The sequence below is a fragment of the Cebus imitator genome, unplaced genomic scaffold (assembly GCF_001604975.1).
Source record: "Cebus imitator isolate Cc_AM_T3 unplaced genomic scaffold, Cebus_imitator-1.0 Scaffold278, whole genome shotgun sequence".
NCBI lineage: Eukaryota > Metazoa > Chordata > Mammalia > Primates > Cebidae > Cebus > Cebus imitator.
The window spans coordinates 300,868-317,947 of record NW_016107593.1 but is presented as its reverse complement, the minus strand read 5'-3'; the positions used below and the strand labels follow the sequence as shown (position 1 = coordinate 317,947).

Here is a 17,080-nt window from a genome sequence, read left to right as displayed (position 1 = left end):
TATGCCTAGCTAATTTGTTTTTAAATTTTTTGTACAGAGGAGGTCTCTCTCTGTTGTCCCAGCTGGTCTCAAGATCCTGGGCTCAAGTGATCCTCCTACCTTGGCCTCCCAAAGTGCTGGGATCACAGGGGTGAGCCACCATGCTGGCTGACACTTCTTAAAGGTAATTATGTGGGGATGGGGTAGGGGTGAGGCTAACAAGTTGCACTAGGAAAACTCAGACAATGGACAGCCCCTATAATGTGGTCCTACTTAGTAATTTCACAAAATGTAGAGTAGGAGTCCTTGATTTTTTAAAGTAATATAATATTTATGTAAAAACATCAGTTAGGTCCTTGAATAGCAAAGATATCAATATATTATTTAATTTTGTACATTCTCTGAAGGTAATTTCCCTCAAACATTTAAAATGCTTACAAATATTTGGAAATAAAAAAGAATTGACCTCCAAAGAAGCCAAGATTAGGCTTTTTGGAACAATATATTAATGATGATGAAAAATAATATTAGTGACCCAATTTATATACTGCCGACAGTAAATTGACTTAAAATATACAAAAAATTGGTTAAGAATAAAAATATGGAAAAAGATATATCATGATAATGCTAGTTAAAATAAAGCTGATGTGGCTATATTAACATCAAGCAAAGTAGAATTTCAGAACAAAGAACATTATCAAGGATAAAGAAGACCATTCCATAATGATAAAAAGGTCAATTCATTAATAGAACATAACAATCCCAAATACTTATGCAGGTAATAACAGAGCTTTAAAATACATGAAGCAAAACCTGATAGCAGAAATAGACAAATCCAAAATTATAATAAGAGATTTAAATATTCAAACATGATAAGTGATAGAACAAGTAGACAGAAGATAGGGATATAGAAAGTAAGGATGGAGAAGACTTACCATTATCAATCAACCTGACGTAATTGACATTTGTAGAACAGTATCTAACAATAGCAGAATATTCTTTTTAAGGATACATGTCTAATTTATGAAGATGGATAATATTCTTAGCCAAATATATATAAAAAGTGATAAAAATCATACAAAGTATCTTCTCTGACCAGAAAGGAATTTAATTAGAAATCCAACAACATAAATGTCTTCAGCAAATCCTCAAATATTTGGAAACTAACTAATAGATGGGTCAAAAAAGAAATCAGAAAGAAATTATAAAATATTTTGAACTGAGTGAAAATGACCAAACAAGATACCAAAATTTGTAGGATATATCAAAAGCAGTAATTAGAGAGAAATTTATGGCACTAAATGTCTCCTTTGGAAAAAAATGAATGATCTAAAATTAATGACATTAGCTTCTATCTTTAGAAGTTACAATAAGAAGAACAAATAAAATTCAAGGTAAGCTGAAGAAAGAAAATAATGAAGACCTGAGAGATCAATAAAATGGAAACAGAAATTAGAGGAAATGAATGAAATAAAACCTAGATTCTTAGAGAAGATCAATAAAATGGATAAACCTCTAGTCAGACTATCCATGAGAAAAAGATGAAGTATCACTATCAATAATGAAAGAGGTGATATGAGTAGAGATTTCTCAGATATTAAAATGATAATCAGAGAATAGTATGGACAACTTCATGCCAATTTATTCAATAACAAAGATGAAACTGGTAAGTTTCTTAAAAGACTTATCAAACTTCGCTCAAGAATAAATGTATAACCCAAGTAGCCCTGTGTCTTAAAGAAGATAAAATTTATCTTCTTAAAGAAGATAAATTTGCAGGTAAACATATTCCCATAAAAAAAAACCTTCAGGCCCAGATGGCTTCAATGGTGAGTTCTACCAAGCATTTAAAAACGAATACCAACTCAATGCAAAATAATTCCCCAAATGAAAGAGGAGTGAACACTTTCCAACTCATTCTATAGAGTCAGCATTACCCTGATTCCAAACCTAGAAAAGGACATTGTAAGAGAAGAAAACTGCAGCCTAATATGACTCATGAGTATAGATTAAAAAATTCTTAAAAGTTTTAAGTAAATAAAAGTAAATAAAATCTAAAAATATTAAAGGAAAATGTATCTTAACCAAGTAGGGTTTATTTCAGGAATGCAATGTTCATTGGAAAATCAATTTTTTCAAGATTTGAAAATCAATCAATGTACTTCACTTTATCAACAGATAAAATAAAAACAACCACATGATCATCTCAATATATGTAGAAAAAGCATTTAATAAAATTTAACATTCATTCATGAAAAATTCTCTCAGCATACTGCAGACTAGAAGCAACTTCTTGGACCTCACAAAGTGTGTGTATAAAATGACCTCTGGCTAACATATTTAATAATGAAAGATGGAATAATAAAGTGTGGCCCTAACATTTGGAACAACACAAGTATTTTTTTTTACCACTGTTTCTAAACATCATACTGGAAGTCCTAATGAGTGCAATAAGACATGAAAATGAAATAAAAGGCATAGATTAGAAAACTATATGTAAAATTGTCTTTTTAATAGATGAAATAATCATATATGTAGAAAGTACTATGGAATCTACAAAAAAGATACTAGAATTAATAAGTGAGTTTAGTAAGGTTGCAGAATGTAAAATATTCAATAATCATATTTTTATGTACTAGTGTGATTGTATGCCTCATTCCTAAGCTGTTCATTACCTAACTCCTGAACCTGTGAGTATGTTTCCTTCTATGGCAAAAGAGACTTTGTAGCTAATACCAAGTGAAGTATTTTGAGATGGGGAGATTATCTTGGTTCATCCAGATGCGGCTGTCGTAACCACAATGGTACTTATAAGAGAGAGAGTTTGAGAAAAAGACGTGAACACTGAAGCAGAGGTTGGAGAGATGTGTAGCCATAAGCCAAGAAATGCAGGAAATTTCTAGAAGCTGGGAAAGCCAAAGAAATAGATTCCTCTAGGAAGAATGCAGGCCTGCTGACAAATTTTAGATTTCTTACCTTAAGAACTATAAGAGAATACATTTCTATTGCTTTAAGCCACTAAATTTGTGATAATTTGTTATCGTGGCAACAAGAAAGTAATATAACTAGTGATAAATAACAGATTGAGATTAAAAGCAAAATCATTTATAAAAGCACCAAAATATAAAGTATTCATACACTATAGAATGCAAAATATGAATGAAAGAAATTAAACATTTAATTTAATAGCAACACATATCGCCTTTATGGATTGGAAGACTCAATATTTTACAGATGTCAGTTCACCCCAAGTAGGTCTATAGATTCAATGGAACCTCAATAAAAATTTCATTAATTTTTTATAGAAATGGAAAATCTATTCTGACTTTCATATGAAAATGCAAAGTATGTGTAGCAGCACAAGTAATTTAAAAAAGTGGATCAAATTGGAGGACTTACACTATCTGACTTCAAGACTTATAAAGCTACAAGAGTAAAGTTAATATGGTATTTGTGTCAAGTCAAATAAATAAATGGAACAAAATGAATAATTGAGAAGTAGAACCATTTATATATGGTCATTTTAATTTTCAAAAATAGGTAAAGTATATTCAGTGGAAAAAGAAAAGACTTCAGCAAATGCAAAAAAAAACCCAACAAAAACCAAAAAACTAAACTTGAAGTAATACCTTGTACTATATGAAAAAATTAACTCAAAATGGACCACAGACCTAAATTGTATAGGTCTATATACAGAAGTATACAGTTTTATATAGCTGTAAACTTCTAGAAGATAACATAGAAGAAAATATTTTGAGACCTGGGGTTATACAAAGATTTCTTAGATAAGATACCAGAAGTATGGTCTATAAAGAAACCAAATTGATACATTGGGCATTGTTCAAATTAAGATGTTCTGCTCTTTAAAAAGCACAGCTAATAGAATGAAAGACAAGCCTCCCTATGGGAGCTAATATTTGCAAATCATATATTATATAAATGAAATATATCCAGAACAGACAAAGAATTCCCAGAACTCAATATCCAATTAAAATCCTCATAAAATCCTCTTTTCCTCATAAAAGAGAGAGATACTTCATCAGGGAAATATTTGATGGCAAATAAGCACATGCTTATCATATTTAGTCATTAGAGAAATACAAAACAAAATCACATTGTAATACTACTTTGCAGTAATTAGAATGTATAAAATTGAAAACACCTACCATTCCAACTCTTGACAAGGATGTAGAGTAAGCACACTGCTTTGGGGAACATAAAAAATGGCATAACATCTGTGGAAAACAGTTTGGCAGTTTTTGAAAGTTAAAAATACTCTTACCATATGACCTAGTAATTCTACTCTTAGGTAGTTACCCAAGATAAATGAAATCATAGGTCTATATAAAGATTTGTACATAAATATTTATAGCAGCTCTATGTGTAATAGCCCAAAACTGGAAACAACTCCAAATGTCCATCAACACCTGGATAAATAATTATAGTATATTCATACAATTCAATCTACTCAGCAACAAAAAGGAATTAACTTGGGATATATGTGATGACATAAATGAAGCTTAGTATAATCCTAAATGAAAAAAATCTAGATTACAAATGTATGTTCTGTGTAACTATATTTATATAACATCTGGAAAATGCAAAGTTATCTACAGCAATAGCAAGCAGATCAGTGGTTGCTTGGGGATGGGCAGTGGTGGGGAGGAGCAGGAGGGAGGTATTAGAAAAAGGCCCCCCAAAATTCTAGGAGATAAGGGATATGTTCATTTTCTTAGTATTGATGATGGTTTCACCTTTGCATATAAACTGTATACTTTACATATTGTAATTTGTTGTGTGTCAATTATATCTCAATAAAGCTGTTAAAAAATGATTGTTTTGTAACATGGATAAAAAGTCCTTAGCTTCAGAGAAAACTTGTCCCTGGGTATCGTGAGTATCGTGAACGAAGCCGTCAAGTCCCTCTGAGTTATTGTTCTGTATGGGAATGTCTTTATGTGGGACCAGTGGAAGTCACGGCAGATGTCTCTTTCCCTCAGAAACAGCGTTCTTCATTCTTTATGTTCAGATTAACTGATATGAAGATGACCACACAGGATAGTTTTGTCCTATATATATTCTTCTATTCCTTACCTTATCAAATATTAAGGTGCTATTTTATGCTGACTGATATTTGAACCTTTATTTTTAATTTATAAGTTTGAATATTTATAATCTTCTATCAAGGGAAGCCATGCAAGCAAGGCTGGTGCTCCTGCCAGTGTCATAGATGGGTATAGTTTCCAGAACAGAGACTTGGGCAGTGTTTTCAGTGTTGGCCATCTACAACAACCAGAAGAGGTTGGAGTCAAAACAAGGGCAGAACTGTGTCTGAAGAAGACACCCAGGATCAAAACTAGATGCCAGATTTGGTGATCATCAAATGAGCGGCAATATGGTGATAAGGGGCAGATATGGGAGATTTTCCAGAGTTCAGTAGCCTGAAGAAAAAGCATAAAGCAGAAATGAGGTGAAAGGGGACATGTCTTTGGTCATAAATAGAAATGGGTTCCCTGGAACTTTCTTCCATTAGGTATTGACTGCAGGATGATGTGTGGGTCATCTGGGTCAGAAGGAATGGGGTTTAGGGCTGGAATAATGGATATAAAGCACACTGTCACTTTAATATCCTCTGAGTAATTAAAGTTAGTCATCCTAGTGTGGAAAAGGGTGCGGCAGTCAATGGCTTTCTGATTTTTTACTTTTGAAAACTTGCCAGACAGGACGTGAGATTTCTCCTTTTTTTAAAGGAGGGAATTCTCTCTTAAATATTTAACTGCATGATAGGAGTAATGGGTTGTAAATAGGAAAGAAAACAAAAAGAAAAGGGGGTACATAAATTAGAAATATTTAAGATACATATGTGCATTGTAAAATGTGTCATAGAAATATAAAATATGCATTGGAAGAACGTCACTCAGATAACGAAAGTGATAAAAGTGTCTTACATTTATAATATTTCTGGGATCAGAGGATACATATGGTACACCTACTTCTTTACTCAGGAGGAAAAACTTGAAAAAATCCAAGACTTTTTATTTTCTGTAAAAATTTGAAATTTAAAAATAATATAGGTTTCAAAAACAATTTCTTCCCCAACAAGTTTGACTTCAGTTTAAGAGACATGAGCATAGTGCTTTCAACTTCACAGGACACACCACCCTGGGCTTTGTTTTCTGCTCTGGTGCAAAAGAAAGAAGATGAAGTCATAGAAAAATCTCAGCTTGTTCATTATACAGACACATTGCTGTTCTAGAGACTCATCTGCATGAGAAAACTCTGTTATGGCCAATGGTTATTCTTGAGTAACATGTTCATACAACTTTCTCAGAATTGGAGACGTTTTATGTGGAGAACTTTTAATGGATTAAAAAAATCTCATAAACTTGGAATGTTGAAATATATTTTTATTGTAATGTTACTTGAAATGTACAACTATAAAACTACATATGCACTCCTTATACTTTTAGGTATGAAACAGATATAAGACAAAAATTAACTTTTATAAATTTAACAATGAGACTTTAAAATGAATAAAATTCAAATTGATACCATTAATTTGATGTGATGTATAATGCTATCCTGCTAACACTAAATTTTCTGTTCTAATGAGGATTTTCAGACCACAGGTGCACAGATCTCAGCTGGTGAATGTTCTACAGTAGTGATGTGACCTCTTTATGTTATCCTAGAGGCAATGGTGGTCTAGTAGATACCATGTGAGGTTTAGGGCAAACAGAGCTCAGTTTAAATCTCTTGTCTGATTTTTTGGTAAGAGACATGAGTCAGGACAAATTAACTTCTTTGCCTTCATTATTGTCATCTGTGAAATGGGGAGGATGGTGAAGTGGATAATACCTTTTTGGTGTTGTTTTGAAGATTTAATGAGGTAATTTAGAAGGTATTCTATAACAATTAGTTCCTTTTCCCTAATTTTCTTTTTTAAACAGTTTTCATAAGTTTGGCTTTCCAAAGAGAATTAAAGCCTATAAAACTGCATTAAAAACTAACTAGCTAAGAATTAATTTTGGGAAGCAAAGAATAACTAAAACTTCCTTCTTCCCATACACTATGATTTTTCCTTTTTTTCTGTGGTTGCTCTGTTTTTTTTCCTCTCCATTCATAATGTCCTCCCAACATTCTGATGTTCAAATCCATTTCCTCACACTTTAAGGTCCAAATGAAGTGCACTGCAGCCAGATAACTTCTCTAAATTCCCTTGACTGGAAGTGATCGATGCCTTCTTATGATGCCCGAAGTACTTTATGTATATATGCCTCATGTGATGCTCAAATTTGACAGGTCTTGGAGACAACTTACACAACGGCAGGACCTTGAAGTTGGGATTGGAGAACAGATTTCCCACAGCCAGCCCAGATGAGGATTGCTGGGAGACAGCTGCAGGCAGATTCACCCAATGGGAGCAGCCAAAGCTAAGCCCCTCAGCATGCAGGGTGAGGAGACAGCATCAGAGATGTGAAAGGGTGTTTTGTTGGGAGGATTACTGGCTTCCCATTAGCCCTTTCAGCCAGTCATGAATGCATCCACACAGAACAGTCCTGTCAGCAGCCTAATTCCTTCACAGGAGAAGAAATGATAGATCCATGTAGGTGAGGTGGGGCTATGCTTCTTATATTCTCGGTTGTAAAGAACGTGCACTTCTGGAAGCTTCTTTGTAGCAAGTAGGTATTGTTTAATGGTTGATTTGCTGCTGACTTGCACAGGAAACTGAGTCAGCTTGTGGGCCAGCCTCTGAGATTGGAGCTGCAAGGAGTTTCGTACAGTAGATTTCAGGGAGAGATGGAAGAGATCAGGGAACCAGGCCACTGAAAGAAAACTCAAATGCAGAGGAGGTGGAATCAACTAAGGTAGGGGAGTTGTCAAGGCTGAAGTGTGGTTTCTGCTGCCTACGGTGAGGATAGCCAGAGGTAAACAAATGTGAACACCAAAAAAGGGTTAGGGTTTACCATTTAGAGTTGGACAGACCATTCCCCATGCAGAAGCTCTGACCTTGTCTTCTTAACCTTGACATTTAACAACCCAGTAGGGACTGAGAATATATATTTTTCTTTAGAAGGGATAAATGTGTTAACATCTCTCCAATTGACCCAATCGTGAAAATCACCTGGTGAGTTTGTTTTTAAACCCACAAATTTCCAATCTCAGTTGTGCTGGAATCACGATCATCAGGGGAAAGGCTGGCCTGGAATTTTGAATTATTTCCCAAGCCCCTCAGGTGATTTTTATAATCAGGCTAGCTTGGGGTGCCCTGGTTGTGGAGGGAAGGGCTCAGGACAGGAGACCAGAAGGTGTAAGTTTGAATGTGGGCTTTAATGTTCACTCATTAGGAGGTCTTGTAGGAGCAATATAACGTCTCTGAATTTCAGTGACCTCAGATGGGAAAAGGGCATCCTGTACTCCCTACCTCATTTGCTTGTGAAACACAAATAACTGAATGTGTGTGGGAATACATGGGAATCACAACTGTTGATCGCAAAAATTGACTGTTTTCCCAAACAGTTAATAAGATTAGTTACCCATAGAGTACAAAATTTCCCATTGACTTGTGGCATATTTTGGAAGACATTTATTTGGGTCAAATCACTTACAGGATGACAGAGGGAGGGCTTTGTTTCATGTCTTGGCTTTGTTTCATGCTCATCTCCCCACCACTCAGCATGTACTGTGAGAGGACTTTGTTTCTTTGGGGGCTTCTTGGGTTATTGTCACTGCTTTCATGGCCCTCTGGAGATTTGTGAAACCTGGAGATCAATCCCACAGGTCTGAAGGAGCTCAGTTGTCCTTTATCTCCCACTGAGGGTGGGAGGCGAGCAGAGTACGTGCTCACCTCCCATAAGCACAGAATGAAGTGAGACCACCTGGTGGTCAGCCACGTTTATTCCAGAGCCAAGAAGAGAAGTTACTGGTCAGGAAATGCCTGATGTGTAGGTATGTGTGTGAATATTTAGTTAAATAAATATATGTATGTGAATATTTTTAATTATGACCATTGTTGAAAAAAATCAGTGTACCGAAAACACAAAGAGGAAAACAGATTATTTGTAATCTCATTACCCAGAGCTACCTATTTTTCATATTTGGTGTATATGTTTCCATGCCTATCTGTCTATCAAGTAAAATTAAGACTTTTTAAAATCCATTTATTTTTCAGAAAATATAGCTTTGATAGTTTTCCAAATTAATAAATACAGATTCACATCATTGTTTTTAATGTCTGACTTCTAACATTAGCACACTACAGCCTCAAACTCCTGGGCTCAAGTGATCTTCCTGCCTCAGCTTCCTGAGTAACTCCTCTTTATTCTTAATGACATTCTTTGTCAGAAGTTTACTTTGCTTAATAGTAATATAGCTAGCCTAGATTTATTTGATGAATGTTTGCATGAAATGCTTTTCTCCATATTTTTAGTTTTAGCTTACCTAGGTGTTTAAAGTTGCTTTTTGTCACTCAGTCAGCCCTTCATATTCATGGACTCTGCATTGTGAATTCAACCAACCATAGATCTAAAATTTTCAGAAAAAAGGATGATTACTTCTGTACTGAACACATACAGACATTTTTCTTATTGTTTTCTAAATAATGCATTATAATAACTATTTACATAGCATTTACATTGTACTAGGTATTACAAGTAATCTACAGATTATTTAGGGAGAATGTATGTAGGCTATATGCAAATACCATGCCATTTTATATAAGGGTCTATGGCATTTAAATAAATGCTATCCATGAATTTTGGAATTTGAAAAGGCATGCTAGAACCAACTCCCCATAGATACCAAAGGGAAACTGTACATAGTTTGGTCTTGCTTTTTAACACAATCTGACACTCTGTCTTGCAACTAGTGTATTTAGAGGAGACTTGACAACTTTTTCTGAAAAGGACCAGAGAGTAAGTATTTTCTCTTTTCTAAGTGACATGATCTCTGTTGTAGATAATTAGTTTTGTCACTGCAGTGTACTGCAGCCATTGACAACAAGCAAATGAACAGGCATGTTGGCCCTGGTCCACGGTAGGTAACCATGTAGGCCAGACTTGGCCCTTAGGTCATATAGTTCGCTGACCCCTTGTTTAGAACCTCCAAAGTATGTTCTTTGATATCCTTAGTCAGTTCACTGAAGATCAGCCTGGCTTTTCTACTTGTTGCCAGCTAATGACTTTATTCCAAAAATGTGGAACCATGAGTTGCTGTTCTGCATCTGCCTGTTTTCCCTCACTCTTCTTTCTCTTTTATATCCTGCTTTCCCTTTGTTAGATAAATCAATCGTTTGATTGATTTTATTTATGTGCAAATAAAACAGCTTGATAACAAGTATCTATCTTTAGGTTATTCTCTGTCAATACCCTTTTAGCTTCTTGAGAATACTATTTGGTTAGAGACCTTTTGATAGTCATAGAATTTGAGAATGAGACTGATCCTTAGCCAACCTAATTTTGCTAGTCATGTTTGATTATTTGTTGATTCATATGATTATTATATTTGTGTATTTCTTTAATCACTAATTAATATAACAAAGAACAAATATTTTGAATTTAGGCACTGTACCAAATGTTAGAAATATAAACATGAATAAGACTTAAGCTTGCCTTTAAGGAGAGCTTTTTCTTTCTTCAACATCTTTCTAGCTTAACGTGTGCTCTTGCTGCTTTGCTGCTGCTGCATATAATATAAATGTGCATGGTTTTTACCCTTACAATATGTATCCAAAACATATTCATTCATTACCCATTACAAAAAGTACTGTGAATTCTCAGAAGAAAAATTGCTCAATTGTAGCAGATTATATAAGTTCTGTTCAAAGTCATCCATTGTGTTAAATTTATGATGTTTTATTAGACTTTTGGTCCCATACTATGTGTTTAGTTCATATTTAAAACATACATTTGAAAAATCTACTTACTTTATTGGAATTGCCCACATCCTCTTCAAAGATCACCACCACCAACACCAAAACCTCTGTGTTTGTCCCAGGAAAAATAAGAACATTGGAATAAATTTTAATATTTTTAAAAAAGAAAATATTATGCTTTAGTAAAATGAACTTTTACTTCCTAATTTCAAGTTGCTGACAAGCAGTAATATTTGTCACAGAATATGTTATGATATGCTTTCTCATGTTAAAAAATGAAAGCAAAAGAACCAAAGGTATTTACTAAACAGAATGTCAATAGAAACCCAAAATTTATCTCAAGTTTCTGGCCTTCCTGGCTAGAGAAGCACCTTTAACCAGGGTATGAGAATTACTAAATAGAATCAACAACTTGTCCAAACAGTCATCTAAAATTCTAGAAGAATAGCTTCTTGGAGATTTAGATACCTCTTAAATTCTCTCGCCAGTGAAAGATGATAATCACTATTTTATTTTTATAAAGGAATGTGCTTTCTGAGCTGGTAGCCTCTATCTCAGTAAATCTCTGAGAATTCTCAACAAACTACAGTAATCAGTAATAATTCAGACATATTGGAGACTAAACTAACTTTGTGATAGATACTGTGATGGCCATGTACACTTAACTCTACCCAGTAAAGTTGCTTTTATCTTTAACCCCCAGCTTTCTCTTTCCCTTTTTGTGAGCTCTTTCTTCTCAGCATACGAGTTTTCTCAAGTCTCTTCTACGTTAATGAAACAAAACACAGAATCCTCAATAACTTCTTTTGATTTTGTGACTCCCTCTCTATCCCCCTTCAGTTGGTTCCACATACTTTCTTTGCAGTCAAGATTCCAGAATATGTCATTTACATTCTAGGTTCATTTTCTGTGATTAGCCTATCCCATTACATTTTGGTTTTGCTCCATCACACAATTAAAATTGCTCTTACTGGAGTCATTTCTACCTCCCATTCACATTTTTTGGTAATTATCTTAATTTAGTTCATGGGGCATTTGACATTGTTCACAATGCCCTCATCCCCTAATGCCTTTATCTTTCCTGGCTACTTGAACAACACTTTCTCTGGGTTTTCTTCCTACTTCTTTGGTTGCTGCCCCTTAAGTTTCCCCTAGCATGTTTTAAATTTGCCTGTCTCTGAAAAATGTAAGAGTTGCACTTCCAAAGACGAGAGATAAAAAGTGACTTTATAGTGGAGAACCTGACAAAAACTACCTAACCTTTAAGGCTAATAGCCTCAATTATGTCATGTGGGTATCAGATACAGTATCCTTGAAATGCTGTGATGAGAAAGGGTGCTTTACCTTTAGGGGATATTTTTTCCAAAAACCTATAACCCCATCTAACGGTAAGAAAAATACATGAGGCAAACCCAAATTGAGGAACGTTCTACAAAAGACCTAGCCAGTACCCTCAAAGGTGTTAGCTCATTCTTATTTTAAAGGAAGATGAAGAAAATGTCAGAGACAAGAGAAGACTAAAGGGACACATTAACTCAATGGAGTGTGGAATCCTGAATTTGAACTTGGAACAGAAAAAAGACATTAATGAAAAACTGGTGAAATCCAAAAAAAGTCATCTAGAATTTAGCTAATAGTTAATTTTGGTTTCTTAGGCTTGGCAAATGTACCATAGTAATGTGACATGGTATATTTAAGGAAATCGATATTGGGCAAAGGGTATATTTGAAAATCCTTCTACTAACTTTACACATTTTTGGCAAATCTAAAATTATTTTAAATCAACGTTTTATTATTTTTTTTAAGGTAAGAATCTTAGGCTCCTATTACATTTCAATTGTGCATTTGAATGTTCTTTATTTAGACACTGAACCCTAGAATAGCGTTATTTAAAGCTATTGGTAGCAGAAGGCTAACTTGAGACAAAGTATTTGGGGAGGCATTTCATGGGGTGGGGCGATTAAGAACAACTTATGTTCAAAGCCAGAGGCAAAATAGGGTGTTAGAAGGTCAGAATCATGCAAAGTCCGAGTGTGAACCACAACAGGTCAGAAATAAATAAAAAGAGATAAATGCAATTGCTAGGAAAGTCCTTGGGAATATTTTAACTAGTATAACAATAGGGCTGTCTTTTAAATATACTGTTACCTACTAGTTAAAGCCTGTTGGACTGACTTAAAACATCAGAAGTAGATGATGGCTTTTAGTTTATACAGGATACTTTGCATATGGCATGAGTTCCCTTGTTAATCCTTGCAGCAACTTTGTGAGGTACTATTATACAGTATTTCTGCTTTATAGATGAGCACACTGAGGTAAAGCAGCTAGTATAGAGCAACATGCCAAGAGACAGGCTCATGGCTCAAAGCACTGCTAGCATCAGCTATGTTTATTATTGAACTTCTTGCTTTTTTTTTTTTTTTTTGTGAGACAGAGTCTCACTCTGTTACCCAGGCTGGAGTGCAGTGGTGGGATCTCGGCTCACTGAAACCTCTGTCTCCTGCGTTCAAGCGATTCTCCTGCCTCAGCCCCTGGAGTAGCTGGCCGGGATTATAGGCATGCACCACTGCACCTGGCTACTTTTTGTATTTTTAGAAGAGACAGGGTCTCACCATGTTGGCCAGGATAGTCTTAAGCTCCTGACCTCAGATGATCCACCTGCCTTGGCCTCCCAAAGTGCTAGGATTACAGGTGTGAGCCATTGTGCTCTGCCATTATTGAGTTTCTGAAGAGTTAAAAAGGAACCTTCTTCAATTCATGTAAAGGATATTTATTCTTTCACTCTTTGAAGTGTTGTGGTGTCTCTTTTTCTTTAAGGTTTCTTTGTTTAACCTCACAGGTTTGGCTAAACCAAGACATATGACAAAAATGCTGCTGGGTCCCAGGTCTTAATTTGCAGTTTTGTAATGGAGTGCTGGGTAGGACTTGACCGAGCTGATCAATTGCTTAAGAGATCTGGAAGAACTGCAGGAAATATAGAGCAGTGGGAGTCCATTTGGTGGGAGTCCATGATATTTGGTGACATACTTGTATTTCTCACCTTCCTTAGCAAATTCTGATAGTTTTTGTCATTGTTGTTAAATCTCTCTGAGTAAAAACTTTTATTTAAGAAATATTCAACACAAGCTTAAAAGCAAAAATATAACAAAAAGATCTTGCTTGCTCTTGTTGGATTATTCCTTGAAAATTTCAGATAGTCCAAATGGCAAAGTTTCTTTATATATGTTAGACCTATCAGCTTCTCCAGGTAATATATTTATTTCTTCATAAATAAGGCATAGTTTAGAAGATTAGAGTTTGGGCTTACTAAATTCATTATAAATCTTTCTGCTAAGAAGTTTTAGCATTTTTATAAATTAGTTTATTTTAATATAACCTAAATTCTACAATGTAAACTCATGCAAAGCTTTTTTCTCTCCTGGGTTTAAAAAACATCATTTGGGATGACTTTTACTGCTTTGGGTATTTTTGATCAAGTGCATGTTAACACTTAAATCTAAGACAATGGTTTCTGTTCATACACCAACTGGAAAAACAAAACAGAAAAAATAATAACAGCGTAGGTTACATGTCTGATGACAGGTAGCCATAGCAAGAACTACAGAAATTTAGAGGAGAAAGTGTGCCTTAGGAGTAGTCAGGAGAAATTTAGTGAGAAAAAAGAAAAAAAAACAATAAGGTAAGTAGGGACTTAAAGAATGAAGGGTCTTGAAAATAGCATTAAGTGAGGATTGATTTACTGGATTGGAAGAAGAAATAACTAAATTCCATACTGAGCAGATTAGTCTGTTTTCATACGCCTATAAAGAAATAGCCGAGACTGGGTAATTTATAAAGGAAAGAGGTTTAACTGGCTCACAGCTCCACATGGCTGAAGAGGCTTAAGGAAAAACTTGCAATCACGGCAGAAGGCAAAGAAGAAGCAAATATCTTCTTCACAAGGCAGTAGGAAAGAGATACCAGGAAAAACTGCTACTTATAAAACCGTTAGATCTCATAAGAAGTCACTCACAATCATGAGGACCCCACGATCCAGTCACCTCCTACGAGGTCCCTCCCTCGACACCTGGGGATTGCAATTCGAGATGAGATTTGGGTGAGTACACAGAGCCAAACCATATCACTGTTAGAGGACAATAATAAAATGACCTATCTCTCAGGAAGAATTATTCTTTTAGAAATTGTTCCTTTAAGGACAGTGAGAAATAAGATAGCATATATTTGAAATTGAGGGAGAATTTCCATGTCAGGATATCTGTGACCCCTGTGTCAGAGACCCTTTCAGATCTCTGTGGCTCCTTCCTCAGTCATGAGTGGATAAACAGCAACACTCTTGTCTGCCATTTATGATCTCTTACCCCAAAGCTTCAGGGACTTGCTCATAAGGCACAGGAAAAGCCTTCTTACATTGTGCAAAACCCAGATAGACAGACAACCAGGAAAGATGTTCTTTTCAGTATGCAGGGAGGCCCTTGCCCTTCTAAGCATGATTTACAGAAGTACAAGGAACCAGTAAATGAAGAGGGTTCTCTGAACCAGTAAATGAAGAGGGGATTATAATGGTATCTATTCCTGTTTTACTTCTTTGTTCATTATTGAATGATTATACTGCTTTACAAAACTGATGTGATTTTCATAGGATATAAAATGATCTACAATGATTTGTATTTAAGCTCTGAATGAAAGCACTTCTTTTACAAGTGACAATATAAACAAAAACTCTAGTTCTTCTGGCAGTTATTGCTTGGAATTATCTAAGAATTCAGAGTTCCCCTTTGAGAACTTCTTTCTTTTATCATTTGCTGAAGAAATGCCAAAACCATTTGGGGATATTTATTGAAGTAACAAGAGAAATAAGCAAAATGGGATAAGAAAATAGGGAGACAAGGAAAAATATCTGATCTTCAATGTGCAAGTCTGTTGGGAAAATAATATTTTTTATTTTGCCAAGTATTTGTTGAGGTTCAAGTAAGTAGCAGGGTAAGAGTTTTTTCTTGCAAAGAATTGGCAGTCGCATCTTACAAAAATTAAAATGTTGAAGTCTCATTATAGATTTTTATTCATGGTGTGTTTTTCCTTTGTAGTGTTTAGTACAGCTTATTAAACATTTATTTGCGTGTGCTTTACTAAGTTCTGAGTTCCCTGAGGGAAAGACTAGAAAGGATCTTTGGTCCTTTACTTACTTTCTAACACTTAGCACAATGGCTAACACCTGATAGAACACAGCAAAGAGTCATTGCATGAATGAATGATGCTAATGAAGTAAAAAACTGAACCCACAGGAAAAACTAAGAGGACATTTGATTATTTTAATTATTATAAGAAGATGGTTCTGTGGGAACAAATAAATAGTACTCATATGAGAACAAAGAGAAACTCTTTATTCAGAGCTTGAAGAGCATCAGCCACTATCATTTGTATTTGTCACAAAGAGGCAGGTAGAGGAGTGGGAAAGCTTAATAGTGAAAAACAGGGAAGGCTTCAGGTGTCCCCAGTCGGAGGTGTCAACATGAGGCAGCTGAAGGGGCTACCTAGAAGTCGCTTTTCTCTCTAGTTGGTTTGGGGAGTATATTTGGTTTTCTCTGGTTAGTCCTGAGTTGGTAGAGAGGGCAAAAATTATGAAAACTGACAGTCATTGACCAGTCTCGGCCCGTTGTTGCCTAGGTTGTGTTTTGGCTTCTCTGGCTGGTTGCTTGCTGCCAAAAGTTGTGGGTCATAGTTATACTATCATATATGGTCTGGCCATCGTCCATTTGTATACTCAATTTCTCTGTTTAGTGTTCCTCAAATATGTGACAGTTTGAGGGCCTCATGTGATTTTCCCCCACAAATTCTATCTCCAGTACCACATAAAGGTGAATACTTAATAAATATGTGTGGGATGGTGAAGAATGGGAAGACAATAGGGCTGACATTCTCTTTCTCTCTGCTATAGAGACTCTAGCATCTGGTGAAATAGCCACTAGCCACATGTAGCTGGTAGGCACTGGAATCAGTCTGCAACATAGTGCAAGTATAAAACACACAGCTAATGTCCAAGATTTGAAATGAATGAAATAATGTAAACTATCTCATCAGCAATTAAAAAAGACATTTTCTACATGTTGAAATAATATTTTGGACATATTGGAATAAATAAATTTATCATTAAAATTAATTTCGCTGTTTATTTTTACATTAAAAAATGTGGTTACTGGGAAATCTAAGATTAGATATGTGGTTTGGATT

General features: G+C 35.1%; 1 protein-coding gene across 1 annotated transcript in view; it reads left to right on the top strand.

The window, feature by feature from the left end:
* Positions 1–7,317: 7,317 nt before the first annotated feature.
* LOC108284414 (mucin-2-like) overlaps positions 7,318–17,080 on the top strand; it is a 77,810-nt gene continuing 68,047 nt past the window's right edge. Inside the window, exon 1 of the mRNA XM_037728718.1 lies at positions 7,318–7,433. The gene's annotated coding sequence lies outside the window, so the exon portion shown is untranslated. The remainder of the gene's footprint in view (positions 7,434–17,080) is intronic.